The 24,690-nt window shown below is 41.1% G+C and overlaps 1 long non-coding RNA gene across 1 annotated transcript; it reads left to right on the forward strand.

The window, feature by feature from the left end:
* The first annotated feature begins 5,148 nt into the window (after positions 1–5,148).
* Positions 5,149–23,780, forward strand: LOC131315843 (uncharacterized). The gene is made up of 2 exons (XR_009196918.1): positions 5,149–5,308; positions 23,362–23,780. It is a non-coding gene; the product is annotated as an uncharacterized LOC131315843 (long non-coding RNA).
* Positions 23,781–24,690: the final 910 nt, after the last annotated feature.

Below are 24,690 nucleotides of genomic sequence, written 5' to 3' on the forward strand. Positions count from 1 at the left end.
TTGGTTCAGGAGGGGGTGGAAGAGCAAGGTCTTTCAGTACCTTCCCCACAGGCTTGGACAAGAGAGGGTTGATATAGCCTTTCCACCAGGTGACAAATTCATCGGATTTCTCGGGGAATTCGGTATAAGGCTTGAAAGTGAAATCAGCCTACGCCTTGTCAGAATCCTTCTTCACCTTCTCCAAGAGTTTCAAATTGATGTCAGGCCTCGGTGTGAAGTTAGTGTTGAGTGATTTATAAGGAGGAAGTGGAATAAGTTGGAGAAGGCCAAACTGTCGTGCAAATTGAGCGGCGTTGTAAAATTTGACTCCAACCTTGTCATTCCTCAATTGGGCACTTAGACCATATAGTAGGTCTCGGGAAACTAAAAAGCTGGCTTAAATCTTTTTATGATCATCTCCTTCCTCCCGACTTCCCTCGGAGAGGCCTTCAGCCAAGCAGGGACCGCGTTTCTTTCAAAGGGCATCCAGCCCTTACCCATCGAGACCAGGTCAGAATAAAAATAACGAAAGTGGGCCTCAAATGTATGGTCTTGGGGGGACAAGTCATGGTAGTGAAGGCCATAGCAGGTGTTGTCAGGAATCTTGTTCAAAGCTGAGCCTAAGGATGGGAAGTAGGTCCATAACCATAAAGTCATGATCCATAAAGGCCCAGCAGCAAAAACGTATTGATTTTCCAGGAGATCATGCATACCCCTGTAAACGTAGGCCAAAACCAAAGGGGCCATGGCTACCTCTCTGTCTGCGGCCAAAGTTTTGGCCAAATTCGTAAAGTCTTTGGTGATTCGGCTTGAAGAAACATAGAAGATGAATTTATTGAGTCACATGCTCCTCATGAATGTATTGAAACACAGAAGTAAAAAGGCCACATGCTTCTCATCGGTTACCTCCACTTCCCCGTGGAAGGGGGGGGGGAGGGACAAAGCGAGTATAGGCCAGGAATTTCGAGGCAGGATAATCAAAGACAGGGGTCGCTTGGCTCAGGAAACAATTGGCCTCGACATCGTGAGCATGGAGGCCAGTAAGGAAACAGACATCTTGCAGAGTTGGACCCATCGTCCCAACTCTAAAGTGAAAACTGTTAGAAGTCACGGACCAAAATTGGGCCGCGGTAAAGAAGAGGGCTTTGTCCATGTTTATGTAAGATCTACTAAGCATAATGGCATCGTGGATGCCTATTATTTCCCACAGTTCACCCTTAGCCTTGGCAACTCAATCCAACCAGGCGATGTATTCCTTGTTAGGCCGAGGCCATAGCCGGTTAGGGTTTGGCTTGTGATAGCAACCCCAGTTGGGTTCCACCGAGTCAAATGGCAAGGAGTCTTCAACAAAGGGGTAGTACATAAAAAGAGAAGAAGGAAACTCATCGTCGAAGGTTGGGCTGAGTGCCAAAAACCAATTTCGTGTCCTCCCCTTCGAGTATTTGCATCACTTGGGTAGCAAGGCTCATTGCTTTTGGGCTTTTCTTAGGAGCCATGGTGGAAGCAAGAAACTTGGAGCTAGGGTTTTTGTCTGCCCTTTGGAACAAAGAAGAAGTGAGAGAAGATGGGAGTACCTATTTTAGGTGGAAAAGAAAAAGGAGAGTTGGTTTTTGAAATTAAAAAGAGGAGTTATGGAAGGAAGTAGTGGAGCAGAGATCATAACCACCCACTTCCCCCTCATCCTTGGGAAACTGAGAAAGCCCATGTGGCGTAATCATCTCTCTCCTCTTGTTTCTAGGTAAAAGTATATGCCTGGAGAGGACAAGTGTCCTTGAAATTGAAAATAGTGGCTAATTTGAAAATTGGAAGTTTCAAGTCTTCCTAAATTTAAATTAGGTGCAAGAGGAACACCAAAAGCACCACTTTTATGCCCAGATTTTCGGGCTTAGCAGCTACAGAGAGACCAAAATGGAACTGATACACGCCTCGATTTTTTGGATAAAATCAAGGCGTGGGGGGGCAATGTTTACACCCATTTTAGCCAAAAATCAGAAAATGAATTTATGGGTTAAAAGAAGACATTGAAAAGCCTTATAACCAGTTGCCCACGAAAATGAGGCCGGTTTGGAAGCCATTGACTGAATTGAAGTTTTGCATAGGCTTGGAACAAATTAAATTATCACAAGCCCAAACCCAAGATAGGCCAAAAATGTGGGTTGGCCCATCAGATCTGGGCGTTTTTATCTAGGCTAGGCCAGTTCTTAGGAAATAATAAGGCCTTCTAAATAGGTCCAAATCAGTTAAAGCCCAAGTTTTCTTTCCAAGATTGGGCTCACAAGGCTTACAAAGAGGATGAAGGCTGTCACGCCCTCGATTTTCAACATAAATAATAATAACTTTAGATAATTAAAATTCTCACGATAATACAAATAATACCCCAAAAGACAGTTCAGTCCCCAAATCCACAAACTTGCCCAATAAATTACAGAGTTCCAAAATAGATTAAAAAAAAAGTACAATGCGGTTTGTTATACAAAGATTATCAAGTGTTCTCTGAAAATAGCTTTAATCGATAACAACAACATACACTCCAAGCACTTCATGATCGTGACCTGCAATGTACCTGAAAATGATAGGTTGAGCTACACTAGCCCAGTAGAGAATTTTAAACTCAAACTATATGAAAATGCAAAGAAACATGCGCCAAGAGTGAGTGGATTTCAATAAGCAAATATGATAAACAAAGGTTTACCACAATGAACAAGCGGGCTATGACTACAGAGTTCTAGATGTCTTATAAGTATTCCTAGCTATTCACACATCAAACTTGCAACATTAATAAACTTGCATCAGTCTACATCAACCCATAACCAATCTTCAATAATCTCATTGTTTCCCGTACGGTACCATAATCCTCCACATTTCTATATCGTTCATCATCAAACCCTTTTACCATAAAAAGTTTCCCTTTTGAAATAAGTCAATTTGATAAAAACCAACCTCTCTTCCCTTTTCCGATAATCTCATATTATAACAAACAAAGTTTTCGCATGTATCGCTCGTTTTCGGTCATCTCACCGAATGTCCATGGTGATACCCGTAGTGTCAATTCCGGTCATCTCACCACCGAGTGGTGATACCCGTAGTGTCAAGTTTTCGTTGTGTCTATAACCTCAAACATTCATTCATATCCTATGTTATTACAAACAATCAACCATGTCATAAATCAACAAATACATAAGTTCACACCTTTTTCCCGAGTATAACACCATGCCCGATGTAACGTACTGAACCCACAAATAACTTTAAAACGCACCACCTACTAGGTCCTATACGAGAATCCTATAGAACGAGCGCCAAAGTGTAACGACCCAGATTTTTTGCCCTATTTTTTCGAATAAAGAAAAAAAAAGTACAGTTCAAAAAAAAAAGAAGATTTTTTTTCCAAATTTTATTAACTAATTATTTTACTAACTATTTATGTGATTCCAAAATATATTGGTAATTGTGATTAGTATTTATTTTGTATTAAATAAATCATTTAATTGTGTAAACGTGTATATATGTACCTTGTGCCATATGTACTGTATAATTTTTCCCACCACCAAATGTGCTCCCAGCCTTATCTCCTCTCTCGCAATCGACTTTCTCATTTCTCTACCGTCTCTCTCTCTCTCTCTCTCTCTCTCTCTCTCTCTCTCTCTCTCTTCCCCAAGCAAACCATCCCCCTTCCCATTTTTGGTAGCCACCTCCCCTACCCAATTTTCTTGCCCAACACCCTACCTCCTCCTCTCCTAACCGGCCTTATCCCTCTTCTCTCACTCCTTGCACCCCACTCCACCCCACCTCACCTCTATAAATAGCACTTTATCTCCATCCGAAAAACAGAAATCACACACACCCTCAACTGTACCCAGAAAAAAGAAAGAAAGAGAGAAAATTCGATTTCCTCCCATGGAGGTCTAGAGAGAGAAAGTGAGGTGGGTTTTTGTTTTGCTTTCAACCAAACACAAATTCAGTTCACATGTCATTCATTGAGTTCCCAACTATCCCAAAAATGTTATCCACTTGTCTGAAGTCAGTCCCAAAGTCTTTCGTCCCAGTCGGCCAAAATTCACCAAAATCGTCCACTGTGTTTTTCAATCGAATTCGAGGTATTATAATCCTTCTCCTACCTCTCCCTAAGTATATTAATGTACTAAGTTAGTTTTTATGATTAGAATCGAAAAGAATCGAAAAGAATTGAAATTGGAATCGAACGAATGAAACCCAGTTTTTCCGAAAATTCACTGTTCACTATTCTTAGGCGTGAACGCTATTCACATTTTTGGGAACTGTTCATAACTGCTGAAAGTTTAAAAAATGGCACAACAATTACACTTATCCCCCTAGGTTTCCTAAGTTTATAATTTCGGCCCAAATGATGTGTTTTGTCCTCTTGTGAATTTAATTTGTATACAAGTAATTGATAAATAAGTCCATAATCATGTTGCTTTGGTTTAAACTGAAAAAATGGCTATATCAAATAATAATAATGTTAATTTTTTTGGGGAATAGAACAATATTAAATAATTATTTGGATATCTTTTTTTTAAAAGAAAAGAAAAGAAAATTTGATACGACAAAGTACATCGTAGAATAAAATTTTGTTTACAATAATAAGAGACTCAAATACTTTTAATAAAATGATTGAGTGGTTTACTAAAATTATAGATATATGAAGATATTATTAAGTAAGACCAAATTGTGTTAAATCAAATAATTTGATAAATGTAGGAGTTAATAACTTAAACTAATCTACTTGTTCGACAAAACTTTAACTATCAATTGCCATGCTTGCTTATTATGTTTATTGATTACGTTATTATGGATTCATGGTTGTTGTATTTGTTGGATTGGACTTAGGTTCGCTTGGTGGTTTCAAATGAGAAATTAGGCAGACGTTGTTATGGTTAATGGAAAAGGAAAAACGGATGAAAGTAATGGGCTTAGCAGGACCTCGGGGGGAGCCTTAGAGGACCTCGTATTGATCGGAGGTAACCTGGTAGGACCTTGAGGGTAGCCTGAAAGACCGGATATAGCAAGGGTGGCCAAACAGGACCTCAGGGCAATCTGGCAGGACCTCAAATATTGGGGTAGCCTATCAGGACCTTGAGGGCAGCTTGATGAACCTAGAATTGGGATGGTGGCCAAGCAGGACCTCAGGTATTGAGGGCAGCCTAGCAGGACCTTGAGGGCAGCCTGATGGAACTAGAATTGTGTGGATAGTCTACTAATACCCTATGGTATTGAAGGTAGCAGAATGTTTGAAATATGTTCAACGAAATTTTGAGTTTGAAAGCGATGGACACTATGGTGCAGGAATGATTATGAAATGTGAGAAAAAAGGGTAATTTAAAGGCTTGCTAATGGATTTACTTATTTAATGCTTGTTGTTCTATTATTTTCATATGAATTGTGATAATATTGCTTAGCTATAAAGGAAGGGGTTGGCAGGGTTAGGATTATTCTACTTGGTGAACTATTACTCACGGATACGTTGTATCCTGGTAAATTGGTTGCTTCGGCGATCAATTTGCCAGAGGGTGCAGAATTCTAGGGTGGAGCAGTTTGACACAGGAGGAATACCTGGAGCGGAGACTGAGTATGCTTGGGATCTATATCAAGACTAGAGTCGCTCTAAAATTATTTCAACAAAATGTCATATTTTGTTAAGGTTAATTAAGTATTTTTTTCCGAGCTAGTATCTTCCAGGAGAAGTTGGCTCAATGCTTATCAAACAAATGTTTACCTTTGAATAAAAGCTTAGTTTTTTCAATTTGGGTTGAAATAAAGAAATCCCTATGATGGAGCATTCGTATATATTTGGTTGACCAAATAAATCTTTTTCGAAAATGATAACTAATGCTGCGATATTCGTTTAAAATATCAGGGTGTTACAAATGGTATCAGAGCATACGTTCAAGTCTCGGCCTTGGGTAGATGGGGTAGATCACTTTCGAGAGCGTAAACCTGAGTTACTAATTGTAGTTGTTATGTATTTTAAGTCTAAACTATAAGTACAAATCAAGTCATCACCTGACCTAAATTTCGGGAGAGTACTGTGAGAAAACATAGGCTTTACTTGTATGACTAATAGCTAGGCTAATTGTAAATGGTACGTGTCCAGTCTATATGACGTTCCCTGTATTGATATGTGACTAGTTTGCTATTATTTATTTAATATTCTTAAAAAAAGAGGAGAAAAAGGGTGACATTTCATTATTATGAATTGTTAAAAATATGTGTGTATATATATATACACACACACACACACACATAATAGTAATATTACTTATTCTTATAACTTCAAAATATTTGTCACGAAACTGATTTGTTAACATGATAATTAGAAACCCTTGAAACCCTAAACCTAACTTCGTGGGGTAGTCATTACAAGATTGGTACAAAAGGTCAACGACGTCATTCTCTATGGTCATTTTGTCGACCCCAGCAGCAAGGACAATACGCGTAGCCCTGATGCCAACGACAATGATGCTTATGTTGACAAGAATGCTTGCACGAGTCCCGAGGTCATGTCAACACTAACTCTCATGCAATATACACCTGAAATCAACAAAACCATTCAGCTACTACTAATGATCGCCAACACGGCTTATGGACACCCCTGACTTAAATTTATATATTTTAGATGATAGAAACGATAAACGGTTCGCATGAAAACAACCAGAATAATGGCCAAAACATTGGACAAAACGGAGGTCCACAGCCGAATGGACAAATCGGAGTGCAAGACCTGTTTCAACTCATGCAAGCATTTATTGCCGCAGCCACCGCCAATCCTCAACATCAACAACAGGCCACACATGTACCACGAGGCCCTCTGACTAGGAGTCAGGCATTGAACGAATTTTGTAAATGCTGCCCACCGTACTTTCTAGGCGAACCGAACCCCGCTGCTACGGAATCTTGGTTGGAAGAAAATAAGAAAATCCTTGAAGTTTTAGACATCCGTGGAAATAACAATCGCATCGTGCTAGCCACCTACCAAATGCAAGGAGAAGCGCAACATTGGTGGAAACTAATGAAGAGTACACATGCTACAGAGACAATGACTTGGGAGAGGTTTGAAGAAATCTTCCTCAACAAGTACTTTCCTGCCCCAATCAAACAGGCAATGGTTCAAGATGTAGACACCCCAATTTGGCCTAACGATTATTTCAAGTCCCACCTTGGGGACCATCCCGATGATGATATGGATACAGTGATTGTTGATTGACTTATTGTGAACACATAGACTTATGGTGAGTACTTTTAGCCACTTAGAGGACCCAATCCAGAGCCAAATAGCCTTTCAAATAGAAATACAGTATCCTAGGAAAATCTATCTTTCGGCCGTAACATTGATCTCACAGCCTCAACATCATTCTTTCACTCATGAAACATGTTGCTTGAAAATCTCCCTGAGAGATCGATTCCTCGGCAGCCGGATCGATTCTTCGGCCGCCAGATCGATTCTTCGGCCGCCAGATCCATTCCTCAGCTGCCAAATCGTCTTTTTCTAGAATTCTAAAATGTTCTGTCATTCGTTTGATTGACGCACCAAAACCCTAGCAATATTTTTTCAATTCTTTCGGGCTACGAAAGTAGATTCGAGCAGAGATCTTGTTACCCTAAACTACCTTATTGATTCACGCCATTTGATTGGCCGGAGTGAGTCACCAATTGCCTATATAAAGAGACCTTATGGTTCCAAAATTAACATTCAATTCCCCCATCTCATACCTCCAATCTCTGTAGAAATCATCTCTCATTTCCTCTCTACAAAAGCCCTAAACCTTTGTGAGCAGCCACATCCCGAGCGATCAAACCCCGAAGTACAAACCCTAATCCTAGGGTTTTGAGAAGAAGATAAATCAATCACCCTCAATCCGAAGCAATCAAGCACTAAGGGACCAAGGTGGTAAGGCCCTGGGGCCTATTGGTTTGATTCTTTTATGCTTCTGTACATTAATCGTAGCATTTTGATTTTTTGTTAATCATTTAGTCTGGTGTGAGGAAGAACATCGGTTGGGGAATCAATCCTTCGGCCGATACATCGATCTAGTGGGATCCCTCGGCCGTGACATCCATTCATCGGCCGAGGGATCTATTTCCCGGGACAGTCCATCTTTCTTGTCTATTTTTATGCATGTTTCAATTACTGTTCTGGCTCATCTTATCTACTGTTAAAGGCTAAATAAATAGATTACTTGTTTAGAATTAGATAAAACATGTATTAATCGTATGTCGAACGATTATGGGCCAGTCTCAAGACTGGGCAAAGAGGAGTGCCTAACACCTTCCCCTTATTGTACTCTTGGCTCCTGTACCCATAATCTCTATTTGTTTTTCCCAGTTTTTATAAACTAGGTGGCGACTCTATTTTGATGATAACCGCTATCGTGTGGAGATCTTCCTAGCCATAGGAATATCCACGATCTTGGTTTATGAAGTGGAAAGCAAACAAACGTGATCAATCTATATGGCGATGCCCCGTTTGGGAGGTGTCTACAGTATTTGGCGACTTTGCTGGGGACTTGAGAGCCATAACCAAAAAGTTTGACATAGGATTAATATTTTCTTTATCTAATTCTTTTATCATATGCATCGAGCGGGCAACCTCGTTGAGTTCACCTAATATCTCGGCATGTTACGGGCTATGTTAGGGGTTCCAGCAAACTCCACAGTCACTTGTACCTAGTGGTATATCAAAAAGGGGATCACCCGATCGCCGCCTATGATGGGCTGGCGAGAGGACTGGCACCCTTTGACAACGGAGCACCCTTGAGACTACCCAAACCTTACATGCGTTAGAAAGCCATAGAACCTATCAAAATAAGACAGGATCCCGCAGGTTAGGAATCTACTTGCATCTTTTATAGAAGTTCTTCAATTCCTCACACCTTGTATATGTTGTTGTAACATCGCTATCTGTGTAGAAGGGTTGGGGCTTGACCTAAGAGCCCTAACTCATAGTCTTTATAGTTGAGCACTGAGGCATAGCATTGCCTGCAAGGTATGTTTTTGGTAAGTTGAAAGCACCACTGCTTACTTCCTACTCCTACTTCACTTGAAGCACCACGGAGCATAGATTTCTAAAGCAACATCAAACAATGGCAGTAGTGTAAGCCGCCCACCAAAAATTGAATTGAGGTTACTCTAGCAATCTCTGCTTTGAAAGGCCGAGAGAAAGGAGGAGTGCGAAGTGGAAGAGTAGGTTATGGGTGATGGCATGCAAGATTGAGGATATTATCGATAGAAGTGGCAATATTCAAATGGATGATTCAACATGACAAGTTTAGGGCTTTGATTCCTATTTCCAAATCGGCGTAGCAACCCATCTTTTAAAATTAAAAATTTTGAGCATGCTTACTGCAACGAGTCGGTAAGATTTAGGAGTTTGTCAATGTGCTGGCAGGTAATCATGTGGATCCCAATTACCTCAATCATGTTTTAAGAAAGAGAGAGAAAAAGGAAAAAACTTGTTGAATGAGTTTCTGAAAGATCAACCCCAATGTGCTTTGGTAAAAATAAGTTTTGATAAACACTTGCTGAAAGAATAAAACCAAAGTTGGTAAAAGGTCGCATTAGCATTGTTTGGAGTGAAGGAATCTTCCCTAACCAAGAATTGAAAGAGAGAGAAAAACTTTCAAAACTTTTTGCAATGCCTGATAATAATCCTCAAATGACAAGTTTTTCTTAAAACCAAAAGTTGAGTAAGGTGCAACATTCAAATAGTCACTAGCACAGTGGTGGACTCTGACTCTACTCTCCGTTGTAGTCATTTGCTCAGCTTTTTCGGTCTATCTTATAGTGTGGATTGGCTTGGAAGTAGGATATTAAGTGGCATACAGTATTTGTAAGCAACGAGTCTTAAGAATCATCCATATCAAAAATTGCTAGCTATCTATGGTATCCAATAAACTCATGCATGCACACGAATTACTATGCATGACTCATCCATAATCTGTGCAAGTAGCTATAGTGCTATATATATCATTTTTTTTTACCCTTCTCTAACGATGCATGAGACTAAATCAAAGGAGGAGTCCATCACTCTCATTTCTTCTCATAGCACGTTACATGACCACGTGTCAACATTGAGTATCATTTGGTTAAGCCACCCCATCATACTAGATTTGCATATTAAGGGCAATGAGTGTGTCTATTGTGTGCATTGCATAAACAATTGATTTTGGATATCTCAGCTTGAGCGTAATCGAGTTTTTTGCTTTTCCTAAATTTTGGGTTTGGTTTAAGACGTGACAGCGATGGTTGACAAGAAGATTGAAACTCTGGCCGCAAAAGTTAATGTATTGGCTGAATCAATGGCTCCTCTAGCTACCATTGTTCACAGTTTGCAAAGAAGTTCTCCACAAACTCCACCTCCACCCCCCCTGCTAGATGGACGAAGAAAGCAGTTCAAGCGGAAAAAGGAAAGACAAGGAAGAACAATGATGAACCTGCAGCAGCAACATGAGAAACAACTTCTTCTCGATACCGTCGGTCTAAACCAGGAATCTCTCAAAGAGAAAAATAGCTGTAACATGAACATAAGCAACAGTAATGTTGAACTAGTGGGGTCTCATCTCAACCATAAGTAAAAGAGAAATTTTTTTCCTCTTGGAATGAACTTGGAGAAGGTGTTCTCTATCTTGGAAGCAAAAGGGGTATTAAAGCCATTACAGCCAAAATTTCCTAAATTTATACAAAAAGGCGGAGGGTATTGCAAGTACCACCAAGTAAATGGTCACTTTATCAGAGAATGCGGAGCTTTCAAGAATGCGATCCAAGACCTCATCGATCAAGAGAAGATTGATCCTACTGAGTTTGATCACTGGGCAGCAGCATCCATGCCTGTCACGTCTTAGGCTATGAGGCAATCTTTTGAAGAGTATTGTCTAGCTACCTTTGGCTATTGTTTTGGTCCGTATCTGTTCCTCTTTTAAAAGGCTACGAGTTTATTTTGGGTCGTAGGTCGGCTTGTTGCACCTAGCATGAAATGTGGACCTAAAATGAAAATCTCCTTGGACTTGAACTACGAATGGCCTGATTCTTTTTAGGATACGTAGGCACCTTATGGTCGGCCAAAGTTTTCAAACTATTTTCCTATGTGCTGAGCTGCTGCTATAGCATGTTCATGATAACGTCAAATGTTGAAAAACGATCCTTAGGGATTTCAAAGTGATCTCATGATATCTTTTTGAAACACATCATAAATCACTGGAGTTGTTAGATGCTAAGAATGAGTTTTCAAATCTATGACCCATGTCATTTCTGTTGAGCTAAGAAAGAGTTGAAACATTTTTGCACCCCCGCAGAGATCACTTGCAAGCAAATCATGCTATATGAAGAGTAGGAAAAAGGAGAAAAAAGAAAAAAAGAAAAGAAAAGATGAGCTCGCTAGATTGAAAACCCGCAAGGGCGGTCTAGGCAAAAGTTAGAGCACGAATGAAGAGAGAAATCAACCATGTCTCCCTGCATCTGCTATGTGTCTCAAAGAATTGTCCTCAATTTTAGAAAATCCACTTGGTTAAACATCAAAGCTCTTAATCTTTAGCTAGGATCCCTATCACTTTGTTGTATGATTCAAAACGAAGAGAGGCATTTATTTCATCTATCGTACACTTATCCCTTGCTAGCCATGTTGAGCTTCTGGATAATTCCTTTGAAAAGCCTGCTATCCCTTACGCTGGGGCAAACAAAAAAATACAAAAAGGAAATATGAAAAAAATATCAATGAAAAAAATGAGCACCTCATCATACAAGGGGCATTTTGAAGGAAACATTTTTCCAATCCATACAAAGGAAATTTTGAAGAAAATAACTCTTTCACACAAAGTGAGACAAGAGGCGACAAGAGTTGATAAGAATGTTGAAGATGGCTGCTAGCTTTTATAATCCAAGCATGAGTAGAAGTTAGGTTTGAGCCTTTACATCCGCTTCTTTTCTTAAGCCAAAACCCTAAGCCTACATTATGGTCCATAATAAAGTCCTCTCAGATTGAAGAACATGACTTAGAAGCAGGATCCAAGGCACTAGGGGCATAACCAGTATGGAAAAGTGATGCGATAAGCAAACATCATGGGGTACGTATCACTTTGGCAAAGTGCACATCATGAAGACTCATATAGGATAAGGGGTTTGACTAGGCCCTCCTCTACTCTCCTCTTAGAAATATCCAACCTCCCGTGAGGATAGCCATTTAACAATTCAACTCGTGACGATTGACTCAACACAATGACCACACCTAAAATGACTAGGGGCATGTGTTTGTGAAGCTATGTCTCATGGAAAATTGAGTGGTATGGATGTGGTGCATGATTGATGGAATGGTATGATTTTGAAATTCTCGAGGAAAAGTTTTCAAAGCTAATTTTATCCTAAGCATTCTTGACACAGCAACATGGGCACATTTATTATCTGCAAACATTTGAGGAGATAACATGAGTTTCCCATTTCATGAAGAGTGTAGCAAGATGGGCTCTTGGCCAAGCAGTACTATCACTAGAGTGTCGCGATGTTTTAAATCTTATCTTGTCATAACTGCTTGGCTGGTGTGAAGGTTTGTCAGTAGTGAGTCACCTTAGGAAGCATCGGATCAAATACGCGAAAGTTGAGATGTCCAGAATACATTGCGAATTTGTGTGCATACCATTATCATCCTGTCATCTGGTTTGGGCATTTGCATCATCTCTTGGCCCTAATCTTTCATGCACACATCCTTATGGTGGGTGTTTTGGTTTCTTGATTACATGACATTTGTTTGGACTAACTTCAAATATGAGCTGCTCTTGTTCAGGGAATTACTATCGTCAGCAGAGCATTTCCTACAAGAATTCTTCTAAATAGGAGTATTTAAGTGTAACCACCATCACCATGATGCGAGCAGCAAAGCAAAAGAAATGAGTTTGAGGCCATAAATCGGGCGAGCTGTTTGTGTCAGCCGAAACCATCCCGCTCTCATTGCCTATCAACATAAGCATGGTTTACTAACAATTTTGCAGGTAGGAAGCAAAGGGACAGTGAAAAGACGCTCCGTGGAGCCTGTCTCTTCACCAACATACTTGGCTCAATCTAGCTTGGAGGGTGCCATATCCTGGAAGGGCAGCCCTGCCACAAACCGTTTTATGGAGGGCTGTCACATAGCACTATCAAAGAGCATGCCAGCAAGAGAAGCATTGCGTTCATATTCGTTGTTGCATACATTGCATATCTCTGTGCTAGGGGCAATTAAGTTATCATTATCACACACGATTGAGCTAGCATTCATGGCCTAAACAGGGGGCTTATGTTTTCTTCTTAAAATGCTCAGATTAATGTTCATATGTGTTGCGTCGCACTATGTCGCCCAAAATGGTTCAATGTTTGAACTAGGCTCCTTAAAAGTGTGGTGGCCTTGCCCCTAGCAGTCAGCATAAAAGGTGTAACGACCCTGATTTTTGGTAAACAAAAATTTTGTTAAAAATTTGAATTTTTATTTTTAATTACTTGGATTGCTTATGAAATCCCTTTTTAATTTCTAAAAATCTGTCATAATTAGATTTTGGCCTCTAAAATTCGTTTCTTGATTAAAAGCCCTACTTGGCAAGTGTAGTTAGCTTCTAACCAATTAGTTGAGGAAACCTAACTATCAATTCATCTAGTTACTTTCTCCTAACCCTATCTCTTAACCTTTACCCATTGAACAATAAAAGTTAGGAAAACTTTTATCCATTGGACAATAGAAAACTTAGATTTTCTATCAAAGATATTTTGTGCTAGATTTGATAAAGTACTCATATATAGTTGTATAGAGACTTATATACACATACCTAAAGGACATTTGGTTATTTCAAATATTATTCAAGTATATATTACCTTATTCCTTTTATTCATTGGTCAAAAAATGCAAGGAAAAATATTATCCTTTGGATAATAAGTTAGTCTTACTAACTAGTACTAAGGTTTATTAAATAAATCACTTCATAGATTTTCCTATGTGTTTATATGCATTAAAGATATGTGAATATCTAATTTCCTAGATTTCTAAGTACACTAATAAATATATAAGTACTAGTACTTCTTGAATTATTCTAATAAGAAAATCTTGGCCATATATTTTATTTGATACTTGAAAATCTTGATGGATTATATGGTACCTAATAGTACTTACATTTATATTTGAAAACTTGGACATGTGTGTGTGTATATATATAATAATATAATAGGAACATGTGCTTATTAGATTAGTTTATTAGGAAATTTTGATCTTATATTTTTTTATTGGATACTTGAAAATCTTAAAAGATTATATAGTACCTTGTAAAGTATTTTACTAGATTTTCTAAGTACACAAATATATTTATATATGGGTACATGTACCTCTTGGCCTATTATTTTTCTAGGAAAATCTTTACCCATTGGACAATAATTGCTAGGAAAAATTTTATTCTTTGGGTAATAGCCAAGACTTTTGCTATAAATAGCACCCCATTCTTTCCATTTAACTCACACCTTCCAACCTTTCAACTTCTCTCTCTAGAAATTCTTGAGTTCTTACTTTGTTCTTTCTTGTTCTTGGTGTTCTTGAGTTTTTCTTGAAGTTCTTCTTGAAACTCATCCTAAGCCGCCACTAAACCGCCACCCAACCACCCTCTCGATCCAAAAGTTAGTAGTTTTTAGTCAAGAACTAGTTTTGAGAGAAACCTTTCTCTTTCGAAGCTACCGGAAGCTTATCGTAGGAAGTCACTCCGTCTAATAGCAGACTTACTTTTCCGTAGCCGCCCTACCGCCAAGAAGAACGGTAGATTATTCTTATCCCCTATCTCTAAGTATATGTAGAGTCCCTTTGTCCACTAAACTCAACGTATAACATTAAACCGTAGGTTGGAAAGTATAACGTAGCATCTTTTTATACCCTATCATTAAGTATATAAGGTTATCTATTGCCTATAAGGTTTGAAATGCATGATAGATAGTAAACTTATTCTCGCTAATGGAAGTATGAGCATGTTAGAATAATCGACTTCTACTCTAATAAACATGTGTTGTTTTGAATTTCCCACAAAGGAAGAAAGAACGATTTTCGAAAGATAAGACTTTATTGTTTGGTAGAAGTATTCGTATTTTGATCTTTAGGATGGTTATGAGCATGTGTACATGAATTGCTTGCATTACTTGTCTTGTTGGAAAGCATAAGTGATTTTCACTCCAAAGGCGTCCGTACATGTGGCGTTATGCTTTAAGTTGTGATATGAGCATGATAGAATAATATAGAGTTGGATGATCTTGCTAGTTTAGTTTCGAGATTACAATGAATGATTTATGATTACGTATGTGAAAAGTCCTACCGCGGAGTCGTTGCATGAAAACAAGACACAGAAATCGAGAAAGTAGAAACATGGCACCTAGGGTATGGTTAATGATGAGATGTGTTTTGAAAAAAAAGAAATATTTTGAAACCACAAGTGAGGCCGGACGTGGTAGCCCATTGCGTGGTGTGTGTGTGTGTATATGCCAATGGGAACCCGGAGCGATGGAACCATTGTGCAGATACTCAGGAACCCGGAGTGGCGGAACCGAGGTAGGGTGTGTGGCTTGGTTACCGCGGAGAGGTGCCAATGCCAATTGTGTGCCAATGGGAACCCAGAGCGGCGGAACCATTGTGCGGATACCCGGAACCCGGAGCGGCGGAACCGAGGTAGGGTGTGTGGCTTGGTTACCGCGGAGAGGTGCCAATGCCACCTGTGTGCCAATGGGAACCCAGAGCAGCGGAACCATTGTGCGGATACTCGAGAACCCGGAGCGGCGGAACCGAGGTTGGGTGTATAAAAATGATTTTGGAAATGTCGATTTGGAAAATGAAAAGTGGAAAATGGAGACACGGTTTACGAGATATTGCGTAGGAGAAACTCAAAAATCACGGACACCAACGTTAGTTGAATAGTGAATGTGGATGTGTCATTGTTAATTGTTTTGTTAAATACGCATGTACTATGTGGATCTCACTGATTCTATGCCCTATTATGTGTAAGTTATGGGTTAGCGGGTATGAGATTGTTCTGCTGAGCTTTCGTAGCTCATGGTGTTACCTTTGGTGACCTTGACATATTATACTGGTGGCGACGCTGGTATAATGTGTCAGACTTTGTAGATGAACAGGGAGAACTCTACACCTTAGAGACTTTCGGAGCCGAGGAGCTGGCTAGGATGGAGGAGCAGGCGGAGCAGTAGATAGGAACCCTAGTTTCCCCTCCTTTTGTTGAATAAAAGTACTCTTGTGAGAATTATGATGTAATATTGAGCCAGACTCTATTTAGATTTTCAATGAAAATGTCTATTTAACATTCCCAAAATTCGGGGCGTTACAAAAGAATTTCGGCCCGTGGTCGATTCCAAATTTGTTGAATATTGTTTTCTTATTCATGTCGTTTTCTAAACTATTTGAATGTGGAATTGCAGGTAGTTCTGAATGTTCTCCACATTCAAGTGATAAGTAGGCTCTCAGTCTTCGCGATCGCTCCAGTATGTTGAGTACTACTCAGAGTTGTCATGATCAGAAATCCAAACTACAAAGAAGCTAGAGTCCTCCAGAAGGCATCTGTATTGCCAAAAGACATCCGTATTGCTGAAGGTCCTCCAAAAGGCACCCGTATTGCCAAAGTCCTTCAGAAGGCATGTGTGAAGGCATTTGTGTTGCTAAAGTCCTTTAGAAAGCATTTGTATGGCCAGCTTTCAGAAAGCGTTCGGGCTCCGGAAGGCACCTCGTTAGCAAAGACGATGGAAATCTACCTAACAAGGAGGCGAAGGAAATCTCCTAGGCGTGCATAAGGATCACCTCATCAACAAAGACGATGGAAATCTCCCAAAACAAGTTGAATTTGCTAAAAGAGGCGATGGAAATCTCCTAGAGCATATGTGTGGATCACCCATCAGTCGAGGCGATGGAACTTTCCATGGCACCAAGTTGAAGAAGGCAATGGAAACCTCTAAAGACAATAATAGCCGAAGCATTTAACAAACCTTATGGCATTTTGGGTCAACAAGTTGACGTGGAACATGGCTAGAACTAGCCTTGGGGACAATCCCGAGCATGTGGAATCTAGCCTTGGGGACAATCTCGAGCATGTGGAATGTAGAATGTACTCAGAACTAGGTTGATGAGGTGATCCTTGTTGATGAGGTGATCCTAGGCGTGCATAAACATCCCAAGCATGAGGAACAAATCAAACCCCGTGGAAGATGGAAGATGGAATACTCAATAGCTCTAATCTCAGTAGCTCTACGCTCGCATTCTCAAGCTCACTATCTCAGCCGACTCTATGCCGCAACAAGATATCATCAGTTCTCAAGCTCTATGCTTGAATGGTGGGTTTTTGTTTTGCTTTCAACCAAACAACAATTCAGTTCACAAGTCATTCATTGAGTTCCCAAATATCCTAAAAATGTCACCCACTTGTCCGAAGTCAGTCCCGAAGTCTTTCGTCCCGGTCGGTCAAAATTTACCAAAACCGTCCATCGTGTTTTTCAATCGAATTCGAGGTATTATAATCCTTTTTCGACCTCTCCCTAAGTATATTAATGTACTAAGTTGTTAGTTTTTGTGGTGGCTTCGGTTAAGGGGTTCGGATATCCTTCCGAGCCACAATGAACCGAGGTCTCACGAGTGAACCGGCCAATGACTTTGTGAAGGCTTGGGAAAGGTCCGAGACTTTCTTCGGTTAAACGATTAGGAAAGGGACTCTAGAGTAGGCTTCGGAGTGATCTTGGAGCACGGAGCGTACTTGGTCCAGAGCTCCCGGGACATACGAAGGAAAACAGTTGCACCAGGGGGGACCCATTAGGATTGAGCGACGAGCACAATCATTGGGGTCTGACCTGGCCATGTGCTCCGTAACTGCCTTATCCCCTACGACACATATGACATCGCCTGAGGCGGTTACCCGAGCGTACCCTCCACGCGCTAGCTTGGAGGCCAAGCAAACGAAGGTCTATAAATACAACGGGATAATAACCTAGAAAGGTACGCCATTTGACCTTAACCTTAGACCTCCATATCTTCCCTGAGATCTAACTTGATCGTCGGAGGGTCACTGAGCAATATTTGCCCTTGTGACTTGCTGTAGGTACGACGGAGGGAGCATGGAACTGTGGAAGAAGGAATCTGACCCGAACCACGGCTAAGATCCCGTCAAATCGAACCCCTACAATTTGGCGACTCTGCTGGGGATCTAGTCTCCTTCTCAATGTTTGTTTCCTTCTTTCTCAAGAGCCCCGTTCACCACTCCTGAACCAGATATGGTGGAGGTTGAAGATTCGCACCCCAGCGATACCACCCTAAGGCTTGGTCCCCTTGGAGACCATAACCTGAGCTTCGGTGGAGCCAACGCCCTGGGGAAAGCACACGTGTTCATCAGAGTCAGAGCCGGAGTCTCGACGCTGGACGCGGGTCCATCCTTTGAATTCCACACCTACATACGTCACCTGGAGCGAAAGGTTGACGACCTTGCGACGGTCGTAGAGCGTGACAAGCACGTCAGGGACGAGCTCGTAGAGATCAAGCATCTCCTCCAGATGTCCCCATCCCATTCCGTCGGGAGCCGGGGCGGTCGAAGAAGCCACCACAGTCCTCCCCACTGTCGCGAAGGAGGCCCTCTAGTGGAGCATCGGTCCCGTCCTTCCATCAAGGACCGACTCGCACCGCCAGAGGAGGATGGCCGCATGGAAAATGATACCTGGCGTAGGGAGCGCTCTCGTTCTCCTAACCCTAAGGGTCCCTGGGGGAAACCATCCGCCTTCGAAAGACTCAGACCTGGAAGCGTCTCCGCCTCCTCCACCCATTCTGTCAAAATCGAGAAGGAGCGTCGCGAACCCACCCCTAGTTTCACCAAGGTTGCAAAAGAGGACGGTGGCCTCATGGAGTACCAAACCAAGGGGTATCGCGAGTGCCTAAAAAGTGGATGAGGAAAAAGCCCGGTCATCACACAATCCAAAGGAGGTCGAGACAAGAGCTCGGAGACCGAGCAGCTAAACAACGCATCTTCCTCCAAGCAAGTCGTGTTGGTCGGTCCCGAGCCAAAGCGTGCTTGTACCGATGACGGCTCTAAGTGGACTATCTCTTTTACCGAGAAGGACCTAGACTGCGTCCAGCTCCCGCATAACGATGCCCTCGTGGTCACGCTTCGCATCGGCACCTTTAACGTCATACGCATCCTCATAGACTAAGGCAGCTTGGCAGAGGTTATGTACTACTCCCTATTCAAAGACTTAAAACTTTCTAAGATCAACCTTTGTCCTTCCGAAGTCCCCCTCATCGGGTTCAATGGGGCTCTGGTTTGGCCTCTTGGCATGATAACCCTCCCCGTTCGCGCCGGTTCGGTAACTCTCGAGATGGAATTTGTTGTGGTGGACGTGCCTAGCCCTTACAACGCCATTTTCGGGCGCACTTGGCTACATAAGATGAAGGCTATTGCCTCTACTTATCACCAAGTGGTCCGATTTATCGGCGCTTATGGACATCAGGAAGATCTCCTCGACAACCAAAATGGTGCTATGTCAACGCGGTCCGAAGCAGCAAACAGACATCCCGAGTCAACCTCATTGAGGTCCCCAAGGCCCCAGTTCTTGAAGATGTGGGAAGAAGAGCCGACGAGAAAGCAGTTGAAGACCTTGTCACCATCTCCATCGACGAGGACGGCTCTTGCTTTTTCCTTGTCGGTTCCTCACTTAGTGACACCGAACGGAACCAGATGGTCGACTTCCTCAAAACCAACATTGAAGTATTCGCTTGGACCCCATACGAGATGCCCGGAGTTGATCCCTCGTTCATTTGCCACGAGCTCAACATTGACAAAATCAAGCGTCCAGTTGTTCAAAGAACAAGGCTATCCTCCCCGATCCATTCCGAAACTATAATAGAAGAGGTTAACCAGCTCTTAAACACTCGGGCCATTCAAGAAGTTCAATACCCTAAATAGTTAGCTAACACCGTGGTGGTCAAGAAAAAGAATGGCAAATGGCGAGTATGCGTCGACTATGGCCATTCGAGAAGTTCAATACCCTAAATGGTTAGCTAACACTGTGGTGGTCAAGAAAAAGAAGATTCGCTTCCGAATCACTCGAAATCTCGATCGACAACAGATAGCAATGGCGGCAGCAGTTCATCGTAAGAAGAGAGAGAGAGAGAGAGAGAGAGAGAGAGAGAGAGAGAGAGATTGCCCATTCTCTCTCCAACCACCCCTTTTATAGGAGAAGATTCAAAGGATTGCGCGGGAAACGAAGCATCGTGCACCAAGCTGTAGGATCTCTGACACGTGTCATCATCGGACGGTCGATGATAAGGGTTCTGCAGGGAAGTCGGAGCGCCGAATCACCGAGCCACTAGGGGTCTGGCACGTTTCCTTGTAAAGATGTTTCGTACCAATCAATTGACATTTCACGTGCCGAGGCTCCCATCAATTCGAAGCATTTCGGCGATAAATGACGCGTGGCATCTAGGTTGGAGTCAATGATCTGACAATTACTGAGGCCGCTTTTTGCTTCAGTTACTTGAGGATAATGAATTCCAATGTGACGATTCACGAGCAGAGTAAACTTCCGCGAGTTCGAAGATATCACTCCCACAAGTTGAGGGGCTATTGTGGTGGCTTCGGTTAAGGGGTTCGGATATCCTTTCGAGCCACAATGAACCGAGGTCTCACGAGTGAACCAGCCAATGACTTTGTGAAGGCTTGGGAAAGGTCTGAGACTCTCTTCGGTTAAACGATCAGGAAAGGGACTCCGGAGTAGGCTTCGGAGTGATCTTGGAGCACGAAGCGTACTCGGTCTAGAGCTCCTGAGGACATACGAAGGAAAATAGTTGCACTAGGGGGGACCCATCAAGATTGAGCGATGAGCACAATCATTGGGGTCTGACTTGGCCATGTGCTCTATAACTTCCTTATCCCCTACGACACATATGACGTTGCCCGAGACGATTACCCAAGCGTACCCTCCACGCGCTAGCTTGGAGGCCAAGCAAACGAAGGTCTATAAATACATAGGGATATTAACCTAGAGAGGTATGCCATTCGACCCTAACCCTAGACCTCCATATCTTCCCTGAGATCTAACTTGATTGTCAGAGGGTCACCAGGCAATATCAGCCCTTATGACTTGTTGCAGGTACAACGGAGGGAGCACATAACTACGGAAGAAGGAATCTAACCCGAACCACGACTAAGAACCTATCAAATCGAACCCCTACAGTTTTTATGATTAGAATCGAAAAGAATTGAAATTGGAATCGAATGAATGAAACCCAGTTTTTCTGAAAATTCACTGTTCACTATTCTTAGGCGTAAACTCTATTCACGTTTTTGGGAACTGTTCATAATCGCTGGAAGTTTAAAAAATGGCACAACAATTACACTTATCCCCTGGGTTTCCTAAGTTTATAATTTTGGCCCAAATGATGTGTTTTGTCCTCTTGTGAATTTAATTTGTATACAAGTAATTGATAAATATGTAGGGGGATGAAAACAATTGATGCTTCGGATCAGCTGGATTGCAACGGCTTATTCGTGCCTCTTCACCGGAACCCTAGCTCGACGTCTGAACCCTAATCTGCAAAATAGATAGGGGGTGAGTGCACCTTTGCCTCTCGTGGCAAAGGCCCTCCGATGCCTTTGTTAGTATCACGTACTAGAAAACTCAACCCTAATTATCAGTAGGAAAGCAATAATAATGCAACATATTGCGTACCTTTTGCCTCTAGGTTTGCCTCATATTTATAGATTTGCGTATGTTTGCTGGCCAAGCATCCGTGTTGCCATAGGGTTCCTAACTCATATAGGAAACCCAGGATATCAAGGAGTCTCGTTTCCTTTATCAGTTTATGGAAAAGAGTCTTTTTGGGATTCTTTTCCATTATGAGCCGATCATCCCATACTTGTTGGGTATCTTTCTCAGATCCTATATTCTTGGGATCTTATTCCTTTACGGAACATGAATATTCTGGAATCTTCCAGAGCATTCCCTCTGCTCCTACTCTCGATTGGAGCTCCATCTTTGTTCGGCCGTCTCATGGCCGAACAGACGGCTTGGACCAGTTACTTCACATGTAACTGGTCCTTGAGCCCGTACAACCTTCCTGGACCATTGACTTCTCATGTCACTGGTCCATATTGCCGAACACTTGTTTAGCATGATGACTGTCCTGTCTATATTCAAACTATGGTCCTACGTACCATTTATTCGGATATCGATTGCATTGCTTTCAACCCGTGATCACTCGTATCATGTGGTAGGTTCTTTACAACATCCGTTCGGCTGTATCATAACCGAACAGTCTGCTTGGACCAACTACTTCACATGTAACGTGGTCCAATGTAATCAGAATGTCTCTAACTGCCGAACAGTCTATTTATAGCCATGACTTCTCATATCACTGTTCACCGAACTGCCCGGTGGTAAGTCTAGTCGTATTTACCATGTGTTCCTAAACATCACATGTTTGGTAACTAAATGTACCTGCTCGGGAATACCTCCCTACAAAATAAGTCCATAATTGTGTTACTTTGGTTTAAACTGAAAAAATGGCTATATCAAATAATAGTAATGTTAACTTTTTTTGGGAATAGAGCAATATTAAAAAATTATTTGAATATCTTTTTTTTTAAAGAAAAGAAAAGAAAATTTGATACGACAAAGTACATCATAGAATAAAATTTTGTTTACAATAATAAGAGACTCAAATACTTTTAATAAAATGATTGAGTGATTTACTAAAATTATAGATATATGAAGATATTATTAAGCAAGACCATATTGTGTTAAATCAAATAATTTGATAAATGTAGGAGTTAATAACTTAAACTAATCTACTTGTTCGACAAAACTTTAACTATCAATTGCCATGCTTGCTTATTATGTTTATTGATTACGTTATTATGGATTCATGGTTGTTGTATTTGTTGGATTGGACTTAGGTTCGCTTGGTGGTTTCAAATGAGAAATTATGCAGACGTTGTTATGGTTAATGGAAAAGGAAAAACGGATGAAAGTTGTGGGCTTAGCAGGACCTCGGGGGTAGCCTGAAAGACCTGATGTACCTAGGGTGGCCAAGCAGGACCTCATGGGCAGCTTGACAGGACCTCAAGTATTGGGGGTAGCCTAGCAGGACCTTGAGGGCAGCCTGATGGACCTAGAATTGTGAGGGTGGCCAAGCAAGACCTCAGGTATTGAGGGTAGCCTAGCAAGACCTTAAGGGCAGCTTGATGGACCTAGAATTGTGTGGATAGTCTACTAATACCCCATGATATTGAAGGTAGTAGAATGTTTGAAATATGTTCAACAAAATTTTGAGTTCGAAAAGCAATGGATACTATGATGTAGGAATGATTATGAAATGTGAGAAAAAAAAAAGTGGGTAATTTAAAGGCTTGCCAATGGATTTACTTATTTAATGCTTGTCATTCTACTATTTTCATATGAATTGTGATAATACTGCTTAACTGTAAAGTAAGGGGTTGGCAGGGTTAGGATTATTCAACTGGGTGAATTATTACTTACGGATACGTTGTATCTTGGTAAATCGGTTGCTTCGGCGATCAATTTGCCAGAGGGTGCAGAATTCTAGGGTGGAGCAGTTTGACATAGGAGGAATACCATGAGCGGAGACCGAGTATGCTTGGGATCTGTATCAAGATTAGAGCCGCTCTGAAGTTATTTCAACAAAATGTCAGATTTTGTTTAGGTTAATTAAGTATTTTTTTTTTCCGAGTCAGTATCTTTCAGGAGAAGTCGGCTCAATGCTTATCAGACAAATGTTTACCTTTGAATAAAAGCTCAGTATTTTCCATTTGGGTTGAAATAAAGAAATCCCTATGATGGAGCATCCGTATATATTTGGTTGACTAAATAATTTTTTTTCGAAAATGATAATTAATGCTGTTGATATTCGTTTAAAATATCGGGGCGTTACACAAAGTAATTTAGGAAGATCAACGAGACGAATCATGATGACACAAATTACCCTATTATCATTCAGACTATTAGACAGGCTCACATCAACCAACTATACACCCCACGATATACCTTGTATAGCCTACGATGTTCAATAACAATTCTACGGTACGTTTTCCATTTCATCAATCACCACGTCACGTCATAGCACTTAACAGTCTATATCATTTATTGAAACATGACATAACATCTACTTCAATCAACCAAATGTATAAATAATGTACGAGTACCATATTCATTTAATTATACTCTTTCTTTTACTATGACGAGAGCCAAAGGAGTGAGTATGATCAACGAATCATTGGAATACAAACAATCAAGCTTAGAAGTGATTTGAAGACGTTTAAAAGGTATTAAAAGTAATCGGGGGTCCAAACCATGAAAGGAGAAACTTTTTAGAAATTTTTAGTTTGGTACATGTAGTAGTTAAGGGCGCTACATGTACCCAGCGAACATAATGTAAAATCTGGGTTTTGGTACATGTAGCAGTTAAGGGCGCTACATGTACCCAGCGGACAGAAGATACAATCTAAGTTTGGTACATTTAGAAGTTAAGGGCGCTACATGTACCCAATGAACGAAATTAGAGAAATCTGGGTTTGCTACATGTACCGAGGTAAACACTGGTATATGTAGCACCTAGGTTTTTCAGCACGATTTGACAACTTTCAAGGGCAAATACAAGGCTTCCAAACAACGATCCAAAGCAAGTTTTAGACACCGAATCAACTCATAAACATATAA

This window comes from Rhododendron vialii, chromosome 2a (genome assembly GCF_030253575.1).
Source record: "Rhododendron vialii isolate Sample 1 chromosome 2a, ASM3025357v1".
In the NCBI taxonomy this organism is placed as follows: domain Eukaryota; kingdom Viridiplantae; phylum Streptophyta; class Magnoliopsida; order Ericales; family Ericaceae; genus Rhododendron; species Rhododendron vialii.